Below are 12,980 nucleotides of genomic sequence, written 5' to 3' on the forward strand. Positions count from 1 at the left end.
ATATCATTTTCTACTTGAGGTTAAGAATATGCGCTGTATGCTTGCTTGGTTTCTAAGTAAGCTTTGTGAGGCATTTGGTCAGCTTCTTTAGGAAGGAATTCGCAAGGTTAAGTACCTGATCAGGAAGCACTTGGGGAACAATGCATCTTGGAATGCTCCAACCCACATAAGAAGTCTTCCTGGAGACATACAAGATACCATGTGGACAATGGCTTCGGCCTGTAAAGACTGAGTCATGCAGGGACATGTGACTTGCCCAGGTGACTCCAGAACTCCATATTGGAGCTGGACTTTGCATAGGAGGGGGGTCTCCACCCACAAGAGAGAGTCTATTTAAACCTGTGGGAGACCCCTCCATTTTGTCTTCAGCTGGCTAAAGAAGGAGCTTCTCCATCCCCCCAGGATACTTGAAGGAAACTGGAACAAAGGACAGTAACTACAGGGGGTGTGAGTGATTGCTGGACCCAGGCTAAAAGGAGATTAGCCTGTAAAAGGGAGCATTCTGGAACTGGTGAGGAACTTATCTGTATTTAGTTTGATTAGACGTAGATTTGCGCATTTTATTTTATTTTGCTTGGTGACTTACTTTGTTCTGTCTGTTACTATTTGGAACCACTTAAATCCTACTTTCTGTATTTAATAAAATCACTTTTTATTCATTAACTCAGAGTATGTATTAATACCTAGGGGCGCAAACAACTGTGCATATCTCTCTATCAGTGTTATAGAGGGCGAACAATTTGAGTTTGCCCTGCATAAGCTTTATGCGGGGTAAAACGGATTTATTTGGGTTTAGACCCCATTGGGAGTTGGGCATCTGAGTGCTAAAGACAAGCACACTTCTGTGAGCTGTTTTCAGGTAAACTTGCAGCTTTGGGACAAGTGAGTCAGACCCTGGGTCTGTGTTGGAGCAGACGGGAGTGTCTGGCTCAGCAAGACAGGGTGCTGGAGCTCTGAGCTGGCAGGGAAAACAGGAGCAGGGGTAGTCTTGGTACATCAGGTGGCAGCTCCCAAGGGGGTTTCTGTGATCCAACCCATCACAAGTAGAAAGATAGGGAAAAAACTGAAAGAATATTTAACACTGGCTACCAAAGGTTATTCTGTGCAATTTGAATGAACTGAAGGATGGCCTGGAAAGGAAATGAGTATTGTAAAAATCAAAGCAAAATACAGAAGTAGTTAATTTTATTTTTAAATCTCTCTAAATTCCTCAGTGGCCATCTGAAAAACAGAAAGGAAAAAAAAAAACAAAAAAACGAACAAAACAAAAAAAAAAACCCCACCCTAAAACCAGAAGATATTCCAAAGCTAACAAATGAAAACAACCTAAAAAACAGTCTGCAACCCAAGAGCTAGCAACCAATTTGAATTTCATGAGACACACACTCAAAGTACAATCCCGAGTCTCACCTGGAATGATGCCACAGATATACTTTGGCATATTTTAAGGAGAGATGTGTTCCAAGAGATGCTTACTGAAATCAGAAGACAGGAGGTACTGGCAAAGCCTAATATTCTACAAATGGATATTTTGGAAAGAACGTTAGATGTATCAGCTTGTAATGGGATTGCATTTGTAGGCCCTTAAGATTTAGTGGCTAAAGAAGGGAACTGGGTCAGATAACTGGGCTGTATTCTGTATTTAGTGATTACTGATTTGCTGGGCAAGTCACTTAGGTAAAACTGTTCAGAAGTAGCCACAGATTGGGGTGCTTCTTTTTTTGGCAGGCCTTGCTTCAGATATGTTGGGCTTTATTTTCAGAGGTGCTGAGCATCCGCAGCTCCCACAGACTTAAGTTGTGAAAATGAAGGTGTCTCAAGCTGCAGAGAATGGTAGCATCCAAGATCAGTCGTTGCTTTTGAAAAGTTGGCCTCTTTGCATTATGAAAATGGTATGAACAGCACTTCCCTGCCAGTGGCAGGCAATGTTGTGAGGCTCAGTTATTTAATGTTTAGAGAACATTTTGAAATCTTTTACTGACAGGCACTAAATAAGGGTAAAGTACAATGGGACATAGTGCAAGTGTAACAAGGGCGTATGCCACAAGTGGCACGTAGAACATAAAGGAATAGTCAGTAACGTCAGTTTCAGCGAGACCAAATGGAAAACAGTGGCCTTTCATGATGTGAAACTGACTCAGACATCTCATACATTGTTACAACAGATATTTCCTGGAAACATCGGAGAGAGCAAAGGTATTCTCTTACATATGTACCTGCCCCTTCTGGAAGGAAGTCATCATTCATATTAGTCTGATTCTAGCCTGGAATCATCAGCATTGCTTTGAAATTTTCTTGGTGACTCAGCCTAATTAGGTCATCTGAGCAGCCAAGAGAAATAATAGCCCCTCTAAGAAGCTTATCCTTTCCATATGAATATTACTCAGTCTTGGAATGTTCTTTTCAGAACTGCCATGTTTAAGATTGTCTGTTTCACTGGTTAGTCCTCTTGTTCTGCAGTGTGAATTCCTCTGGAAAAACAACACTTACTTCCTGAAGTGAGAGTACAGGGCAACACTAGCCAGGAGTCAGATTCCACCATCAGTTACAGACACACAACTCTCATTAACTTCACTGGGAGAGATGTGCCTAAATGCGGGCAAGATTTGGCCCTAGGACAGGAAATAAATAAGAACACCCCAGCCACGTGAAATTTAAGTGTGGGGAATGGAGAGATTATTCCCCCCTCTCCCTTAGGTACTGAATATTTTTAATGTAGATCAGTCTCCTGTGCTATAGCAGACACCATTTTGTGTTTCAGTTCAGGAGCTGTGTCAGGAGTAAGAACCCACAACTAACCTGCTTACCTGCTAGCTTAATCCTCAGGCAATCCAACAAGCACAGCTGGGCTGCAATGGAGCTGCCTGATGGCCAAACCACATAATTGGTTGAGGGGATCAACTAGGGTGACCAGACAGCAAATGTGAAAAATTGGGACCGGGGTGGGGGGTAATAGGAGTCTATATAAGAAAAAGACCCAAAAATTGGGACTGTCCCTATAAAATCAGGACATCTGGTCACCTTAGGATCAACAGACCTGCCCTTAAGACCAACACCAGCAGCAGGGTAAAAGCATTTGCCCATGGCTGTGATAGCTGCTGCTTGTTCATAACCCTACTTTTGCTATGCTTCATCCAGGTCCCCTGGTTCTGACCATCAGCTCTGATTCCTGACTTCCCACTCTGACTGTGACCCTTGAATCTGGCAACAGGGCTTGTACTCCTGCTCTAACCACTAGGCCTGATTCTCACTCTAACCACTAGGCCTGGTCTCTGACAAGCAGAATGAGTCACTTCCTTTCTTCCATTGTTGTTTTCCTTATAAGGAAACATGCAGTCTATGCTGGATAAAATAAGATTTGCTCTTTCTGTATGAGAAAACATTACAGGCAGGGAGAAGTTAGCAATCAACATGAAATTGTCTAGATTGGAATTTTGCTGGGGCCACTCCTAAGGTTGACAGGGTGCTATAGAAAATAGATCTCTGTTCATATGGTCTACAGCATAAATAGGTAATATAAAGAGTATTAGTAGATAAGGTGATGGTAGATACTGATTGATATGAATACAAAGCATTGTTCATAAGTTAGTAGGTTCAATAACATTGTTCTTATCTCTACTCTCACAGAGAGCCACTTTTTAAAAAAAATGTTAACTAAAAAGAATAACTCCTAAGTAATGCTAGTAGAGATCCACTAACCTTACCATTTCTTTCTTCTCCATTAGTAATTTTCTTTTGTACCCCTTAGTAGTAAATTTCCCCTATAAATAATATGCTTTTTTGGTATGGTTTGTTTATTTCTTGTTGCTCTAATTCTCTTTGTCTTGTAGTGTTTGCGTGTAGAAAGCGTTCTATTGTTGGTGCTTTTTTCAGCTTTTTCGTGTATAAACTAGGGAGTATCTTGTGTGACTATCATGATGTATCCATCAGTTGGAAATGCAACAACATAGCTACACATAAGGCCTGATTGTAAAACCGCAATCTGGGTTAGCATCTGGCAAGGCAGGTGCATTGCTTAGTCCAATTTAAACCCTGGTAGGTGTACAGGTACTCCCAAAAGGGCCATATTTTTGGAGTTTAATGTACCCACTCTTCACTCAGCCACATTATATATCACTTGAAAGCTTATTTTATGTGTGTTTAGATGAAGTACGATGTCGAGCTGTAAGCGGGTGAAACAATGGCATCCAAAATGAATTTTTTTTGCACAGTTCCAGAAACACTGCAATGGGACTGTGACTTGAGTTTTTAGTATTTAACTAAATTTCAAAACCCTAAAGTGGAGTTTATTGGTCAAAGCTACCAAATGACAATATATTAAATGATTTGTATTGGTTTTGCATGGGCAAGTTTTTTCCTTCAAAACGATGAAGCTATTTAACATGTGATTAAAAATGCTGAATATCAGCATTTTGCAACACAACATGAAATGTTTACACATTGCATATTCGTAAAATATCTCACAAGTCATTATAATAGCTTTTTATCTTTTCAACTGAAATTTGCTAACCAAATCAGCTTTATACTGAAGGTGGTGTACCAGTAGCAGTAGATTGCATGCTCATAGTTTGTACTGCATAGTGGGTAAATATAAATGTACATGAATTCCCAATGTAATGCTTCTCCATTTGTAAGTTTTTCTCCATTCAGTGTGGTATCTAGTCTGCCTGGTAGAAAGTTTTAATTGTAATTGCCTATGCATGCAGTATTAACCTTTGAAATATTTTAGACTGTAGCTCTTTAATTCAGTGATACTTATGCACAGGTCAGTAATAGTGTCAGAGATGACAATACATGACTTCATATTATGAATATGCAAAAGCTGTGAGAGAAGGAAGTGACCTAACAAGTAGTGAAGACAAAGTCTACAAACAAGTCCTTGCCGCTGCATTAAAGGGGAATGAAGACCATGTTACAGCTCTTACCAACCAGGTCATCAACAATATGACAAAACCATTTAATCCTGAAACACAGCCAGAGGTGCTTATCAACATATTTACTGGACTTCATGTAACATCAGATGTACAAGAGTCTCTACTGAAAATAGATGTTAGTGAAGAACTAATGGAGAGATTTGTAAGAGGTTCACTTGATTCTGGTATGACATGTAGCTTCTTCAGCCCAGTCAAGAAATCTGGCATCAAAACACTTGCTGACAGGGCCAAGAAGACAAAATGTAAGTCTGGCAAAGGAGAGATAATCACAGCAATTATCAGTCCAGAAATTGTTTCCCTCAGAGAGATGCAGAGGTGATGTGTTAATGGCAACTGTTCTTAGTCATCCAATAGGACTTGTGCCTATGTCCCTCTTCTATGCTGATAGAAGAATGAGAAGAACAGACAAAGCTGACTTAGGGAATCAGCTGGAAGTTCAAGTTGAGAGAATCAATGAGCTAACAGCATGCAACAAAGAAACCACAGTATACATCAGAGATGCCTTAGCTGTAATTCTAACGATGGCTGGAGACAAATTCCACAAATTTGATGAATTGGTTTCTGAGTACTTGAGGCAGGGCTTTAACAAAGCTAATTCAATAACACTGCTCTTCAGCCAAAATGCTTCTGAAATAAATGTAGTCAAACTTTACTAATTCTGGGTCACTGAGAACGAAAATGATGCTTAAAATTGTTGATTGGCTCTAGTTTTCAAGATATGCTATTAGGTCAGTATATATGATCCTTGACTTGGGAATGGCGGAGGATAAGTGAGTTATAAAGGGAAGGGATCTCAATTTAAACCAGAAATGACTAAAATACATCTTTGACTGGATCTATGAATAAATCTATGACTGGGTTTGGACAGTACTTGCTTTTTAGGCAAAACAATGAATGATGCAATCTGAAGCTGGTATTGCATCATACATGATATGAATTGCATCATGTTATTCCTAGAAGTCATGGATGATGCAATCATAACAAAGCTTACATCACTCTGCTGAACAAATTGCCCTATATCAGCTCTAGAAATCATACAGTGTCGTGCTCTCTTATTTGTCAGTGTTTGATTTTGCAAAGGGACACATTTCTGTTTAGCCAAAGTGAGCAGATGCTTCGTACTTGTGTGAACAGTGCAGATAACTTCTGCTATGTTTATGGTGAAGTGACTTTTGCATCACAAAAGAGCAGTATAACCACTATGGTTAAGAAAGCCTATCACCTTTATTTTGGCTGCAAAATTGGAGATCAGGACAAGAGGTGGGCCCTACACATATGCTGCAACACTTGTGCAACAAATCTTCACCAGTGGTTGAACAGGAAAAGGAAATCTATGCCTTTTGCAGTGCCAAGGATTTGGAGAGAGCCAACAGATCATACCAGCAATTGTTACTTCTGCATGGTGCCTCCAGTTGGGAAAGGTGTGGCAAAGAAGAAAAAGTGGAATGTTTGGATAATGCACAGTCCATCAGCTATATGCCCAGTACCCCACGGAGAAGGACTGCCGGTTCCTGATGCACCAGAATCATTCTCACTTGAGTCAGACGAGGAGGATGAAACTTCTGGTCCTGAACCATCAATGTCACAGGACCCACATTTTCTCCCATCCCCCTCCTCTGAACCACACCTCATAACACAAGGTGAACTGAATGACCTTGTCAGGGATTTGGAACTACCCAAGAGTAAGGCAGAGCTGTTGGGCTCCAGACTACAGCAGTGGAATCTCCTGGCAGGTGATGTTAGGGTTTCCATGTTCCGTGACCGTCAAAAGGATCTTGTCCCATTCTTCTTCATGGAAGGTGATCTTGTAGCCTGCAACAACATTGATGGCAGGCCTCAACATCATTCACGATCCAGATGAATGGAGACTGTTCATTGATTCATCGAAGACGAGTCTTAAAGCTGTTTTACTGCATAATGGCAATGTTTTGCCATGAATTCCAGATGGTCATGCAGTCCATATGAAGGAAACCTATGACAACATGAAACAACTTTTGAGGTGCATAAACTATGAGCAACATCAGTGGCAGCTTTGTGGCGATTTGAAGGTTGTTGCTCTCTTGCTTGGTCTGCAGACTGGATACACAAAGAACTGCTGTTTTCTCTGCGAATGGGATAGTCGTGCAAGAGATTCCCACTACATCAAGAAAGATTGGCCACTCCGACAGTCATTGGAGCCTGGGAGAAAAAGTGTTCCGCATCCACCACTTGTTGAATCAAGGAAGATTTTGTTACCACCCTTACACATCAAGCTGGGTCTGGTGAAGAACTTTGTCAAGGCCATTGACAAAACACAAACAGCTTTCAAGTACCTCCGTGGAAAATTTCTAAGGTTAAGTGAAGCTAAGATATAGGAAAGTGTCTTTGTTGGTCCTCAGATTCGTGAACTTCTTCGAGATGATGCATTTGACCATGCACTGCGTTGCAAGGAAAAGACAACATGGAAAGCCTTCCAGTTAGTGGCAATAAATTTTCTTGGAAACAACAAGGCAGACAACTACAGGTTGTTGGTGGAAAACCTCCTCAAGGTGTACAAAAGCCTTGGTGCAACATGTCACTAAAGATACATTTTTTGCACTCTCATCTAGATTTTTTTTCCACCGAACTGCGGAGCAGTGAGCAACGAGCATGGCAAGCAATTTCACCAGGATATTGCAACAATGGAGAAACGCTATCAGGGCTAATGGAGCCCATCAATGCTTGCAGACTATTGCTGGACAATGACAAGAGATGCTCCATTTAATGACTACAAGAGACAAGCCAAGAAGCACTGAGTAGACACTGAATAGGACTAAACTATGTACATAATAGTTTTTTGCCTTTTGTTTCATAATATTTTATTTATATAACCCTTTTGCTGATTTTTAAAGTGTTACATAAACAGGACAGGTGAAATATTATCATGTAAAGCAACCATAAACACATGAAAATACCTAGGTTTACAATTTATGATTAAAACTCTACTATCTACACAATATGCATAGACATAAAATGTAAAAACTTAAATATCTTAGAAACGGTAGCCAATCAGTTGTTTTGATTGTCATTTGAATTCAACACATCAAAATACATAATAAATAGCACATTTTATCTCTGAAGCAGACGACTTCTCAAAAATTGTAGACCAGTGTAATCAAAGTCTTTGATAGAAATTACAATAGCAATTCTATGAAAACTTCAAAAAGGCAGTTCTGGATAGGATCCATGTTGGATGCAAGAAATACCTGGTGACTGATGGACAACCTGTGTCTCCATGGAAATAAGTTTCTATCTGTGGCATCCAACATGAAGTCACTTGTAAAATTCCTCTCAATATATGGTTTAAAATACACCTGAGAGTGTAGGATCCCACCCAACACACTCTTGCTTGGTTTAGGCTTTCCCAATGGTGAAGTAACAAAAGTAGAGGTGTCAAAGATGCCCAACAGTTGTACAGTACGCAACAGGAAGTGGACAGAAGGATGTTTCTGCATGCATTTTGTGCTAATATAGCTTCTGGGTTTCTTGATGTCAAAGGAGCCATAGTAATTAGATAATCTGATGCAGATGTTTTGGTCCTGGCTATTCACTGCTTTCTAAAAATGGAACACACAGATAACATTTGGATTGAAACAGGCACCATTACCAGTACAACCGACAAGCATCGCTTCATACCTGTGCATGCAATTTGTGATGCACTCATTCCTAACTTCTACAAAATAATTCCTGCTGAACATCCATTAACAGGATGTGACTCTGTCAGCCTTCTTTGGTGCTGGGGTGAGGGAGAAATCTGTTTAATGTTGCCAAAATGAAGGGAACTTACCACTTCATCGAGCTTGCCAAATTAGGAAAGAGTGGATGGAGAAGCTGCAATTTCTGCAGAAAGGAAGTTGGTAACAGTGTTGTATGACCAGAGTAAAAAAGAAAAGGAAACTCAGAGACCCAAGTTGGCAAAGTGAATATACAATTTGTCCAACACTGGCAATCTCGTTGCACTGCCAAAGCTATGGGAACCAATGTGTAGCGGCATTCCTTGGTACACACACTTTGGAATCTGTTGGTCTTCCAATCTTATAAGAAAGCCACTGAAACTGAACCAGTGCTGGTGGAGACAGTTGCTGAGTTTGGCTTCCAATATCCTTGTTCATGATCTTGCCCTGCCACTTGATATGGAGCAGCTGAGGGAGACAATGAGAACTGAGAATATCCATTTGTTGCTCTTCAGCCTTCCTCAGGGACCACATTTCATTTCCATACCACAGAGTTGCTTTACCTCTGGTTCTATAGATCCGCAGCTTTGTAGTAAGCTTGATATTACAATGATGACAGAGGCCACTAAAGGGCAGGAAACATGGCAACAGCTGCTGCTATATGAGCATCAATATCTTTCAAACGTCCTCCAGCACTGTCTATGATGCTGCCCAAATTTTTGACAGCTGCCTCCTGCTTGACAGCCCATCCATACAGGTTAATATTGAGCTGGTTGCTGGAGGCTCTTTGATGGCAATGACCAGGGACTTGGTTTTATCTGGATTAAGAACCAGGCCAATATGTGCTTCTTCTTGCCCAACCAGATCAGCCGCCAACTACAGCAATTCACCAAACCGAGCCAACAGGACAATGTCACTGATGTATTCAGGCTCTTGAAAAAGAAGGGTGCTCAGCTTGACATCACCAACAGCCACCTCCTCAAGCTTATCCATCAACCAATCAATGCCAATATTGAACAACAGTGGAGAGAGGAAACCATGCTGTGTATCTGCCATTGACTGTAATGCAGCTTTCATTTTATTATAGTGCTCAATAGATGTTAGGCACCTCGGTGCTTTAGAAAAATCCCACTAGGTGACCATATGCATCTTTAAGGGCCTAGATGCATTTAAAAATCTGTCCCTAAGTAACTTGTCACACAGGAAGTTTGTAGTGGAGTGAGGCAATTTTACCTGTGTCCCTCAAGTCCTAGGTTAGGAGCCTAACAACTAGATCATCCTTCATCTGTGCCTACTAGGTAGCAATCCAGGTAGCCCATGTAGTGGGCTAAGGCAGCAGCTTGTGATTTCTTTTCCCTTAAACCAGCATGTAGCCAGGCAGAGCTATGCCCTAAATCTTATGCATTGCCCAACCTTTTGACACTGACACATGTCACAATCACTAAGCAGCCATCCAATAGGGGCTAGATTGTTGGTTGGACTATGTTCTCGCAGAAGGGAATAAGAACACTCCACCTCCACTTTACATCTGGGGCTACTTGACCCTTGAGCCCAAGCCTGTAGACTATTTTTCCACTTATTCCCTCCCAGCAAGAAGGTGGGTGGCAAAGGCATATGGAATAGATGGAGCCAAAGGTGCAAAGGCCAGGGGTTGATAATAGTTTACTGTGGGTAGAAAATAGCAATAAATGACCCCTCCCTATGAGCAAGAAGGGAGCAAATGCGGAATAGTAACTCACAATTCTTAATAGGGTAACCCCCAATGTGGTGGATGATTGGTGATTAGCACACTAAGGGTATGTCTACACTACGAAATTAGTTCGAATTTATAGAAGCCGGTTTTATTGAAATCGGTTGTATACAGCCGATTGTGTATGTCCACACAATAAAATGCTCTAGGTGCTCTAGTCGGCAGACCGCGTCCACAGTACGAGGCTAGCGTCGACTTCCGGAGCATTGCACTATGGGTAGCTATCCCACAGCTATCCCACAGTTCCCGCAGTCTCTGCCGCCCCTTGGAATTCTGGGTTGAGATCCCAATGCCCGGATGATGCAAAACAGTGTCGCGGGCGGTTCTGGGTACATGTCGTCAGGCCCCTCCCTCCCCCATCACAGCAACGGCAGACAATAGATTCGCGCCTTTTTATCTGGGTTACCTGGGTTACCTGTGCAGACAACATGGAGCCCGCTCAGCACAGCTGAGCTCACCGTCACCATATGTCCTCTGGGTGCCGGCAGACGTGGGACTGCATTGCTACACAGCAGCAGCTGCTAACTGCCTTTTGGCGGTAGACGGTGCAGTAGACTGGTAGCCTTCATCGGCGATCTGGGTGCTGGCAGCCGTGGGGCTTGCCTTTTGGCAGTAAATGGTGTATTATGACTGTTAGCCGGCCTATTACAAGTCGGGTCATCGCACGTTAGCAGAGTCTTCCCTGAGCAGCAGCTCGTACAATAGGCCTGAAGACCATCGTCATACACCGCCCCGTATTGCTGCCAAGCACCCAGAAAGATGCCGAGGGCTATCAGTCACGCTGCACCGTCGTCTTAAGATGTAAAAAATAGATTTTCTCTGTATTCATTTGCTTCCCCCTCCCTCCGTCAAATCAACGGCCTGCTAAACCCAGGGTTTTCAGTTTAATCTTTGGGGAGGACCAGTCTGTGACAGTTGTTTGTGTCTCTCCCTGATGCACAGCCACCGTTCTTTATTTTAATTCCCTGTGCCTGTACGCCATGTCGTCACTCGGCCCCCCTCCCTCCTTCCCCTAGGCCGTCAGATACTACGTTTGCGCCACAGCTCGAGCCGAGAAGCGGTTCGCGCCTTTTCTTTGAATTCTGGGTTGAGATCCCAATGCCCGGATGATGCAAAACAGTGTCGCGGGCGGTTCTGGGTACATGTCGTCAGGCCCCTCCCCCCTCGTCACAGCAACGGCAGACAATAGATTCGCGCCTTTTTACCTGGGTTACCTGTGCAGACAACATACCACGGCAAGCATGGAGCCCGCTCAGCTCAGCTGAGCTCACCGTCACCATATGTCCTCTGGGAGCCGGCAGACGTGGGACTGCATTGCTACACAGCAGCAGCTGCTAACTGCCTTTTGGCGGTAGACGGTGTAGCATGAGTGATAGCCGTGGGGCTGGCAGCCGTAGTGCTGCATTGCACCAGCCCCTTGCAGGCGATGGTATATTATGACTGGTACCCGTCGTCGTCGTACTGGTATGGCTGTCAATCATGGCCACCTGGGCAGACATGCTACTGTTTCGATGATGACGGTTACCAGTCATAATATACTATTTTCTGCCAATTGCCCAATATTGTCTGCTAAGCACCCAGAAGAGGCCGAGGGCGATGCTGGGTGCTGGCGGACGTGGGGCTGGCAGACGTGGGGCTGCATTGCTACACAGCAGCAGCCCCTTGCCTTTTGGCAGATGATGGCATATTATGATTGGTACCCATCATCGTCATACTGGTATGGCTGTCACTCATGCTGCAGCGTCGGCTGCCACCTTAAGATGTAAAAAATAGATTTGTTCTGTGTTCATTTGCTTCCCCTTCCTCCGTGAAATCAACGGCCTGCTAAGCCCAGGGTTTCCAGTTTAATCTTTGGGGGGACCATTCTGTGTGACAGTTGTTTGTGTTTCTCCCTGTTCCTGTACCTGTACGCCATGTCGTCACTCGGCCCTCCCTCCCTCCCGCCCTCCTTCTCCTGGTCCATCAGATACTACTTTCGCGCCTTTTTTCTGACCAGGCGCCATAGCTAGCACTGGGATCATGGAGCCCGCTCAGATCACCGCGGCAATTATGAGCACTGTGAACACCACGCGCATTGTCCTGGAGTACATGCAGAGCCAGAACATGCCAAGGCGAAACCCGGACCAGGCGAGGAGGCGATTGCAGCGCAGCGACGAGAGTGATGAGGAAATTGACATGGCCATAGACCTCTCAGAAGGCACAGGCCCCAGCAATGTGGAAATCATGGTGTTACTGGGGCAGGTTGATACTGTGGAACGCCAATTCTGGGCCCGGGAAACAAGCACAGACTGGTGGGACCGCATCGTGCTGCAGGTATGGGACGATTCCCAGTGGCTGCGAAACTTTCGCATGCGTAAGGGCACTTTCATGGAACTTTGTGACTTGCTTTCCCCTGCCCTGAAACGCCAGGATACCAAGATGAGAGCAGCCCTCACAGTTGAGAAGCGAGTGGCAATAGCCCTGTGGAAGCTTGCAACGCCAGACAGCTACCGGTCAGTCGGGAATCAATTTGGAGTGGGCAAATCTACTGTGGGGGCTGCTCTCATCTTGGTATCCTGGCGTTTCAGGGCAGGGGAAAGCAAGTCACAAAGTTCCATGAAAGTG

The sequence above is a fragment of the Trachemys scripta genome, chromosome 2 (genome assembly GCF_013100865.1).
Source record: "Trachemys scripta elegans isolate TJP31775 chromosome 2, CAS_Tse_1.0, whole genome shotgun sequence".
Lineage (NCBI taxonomy): Eukaryota > Metazoa > Chordata > Testudines > Emydidae > Trachemys > Trachemys scripta.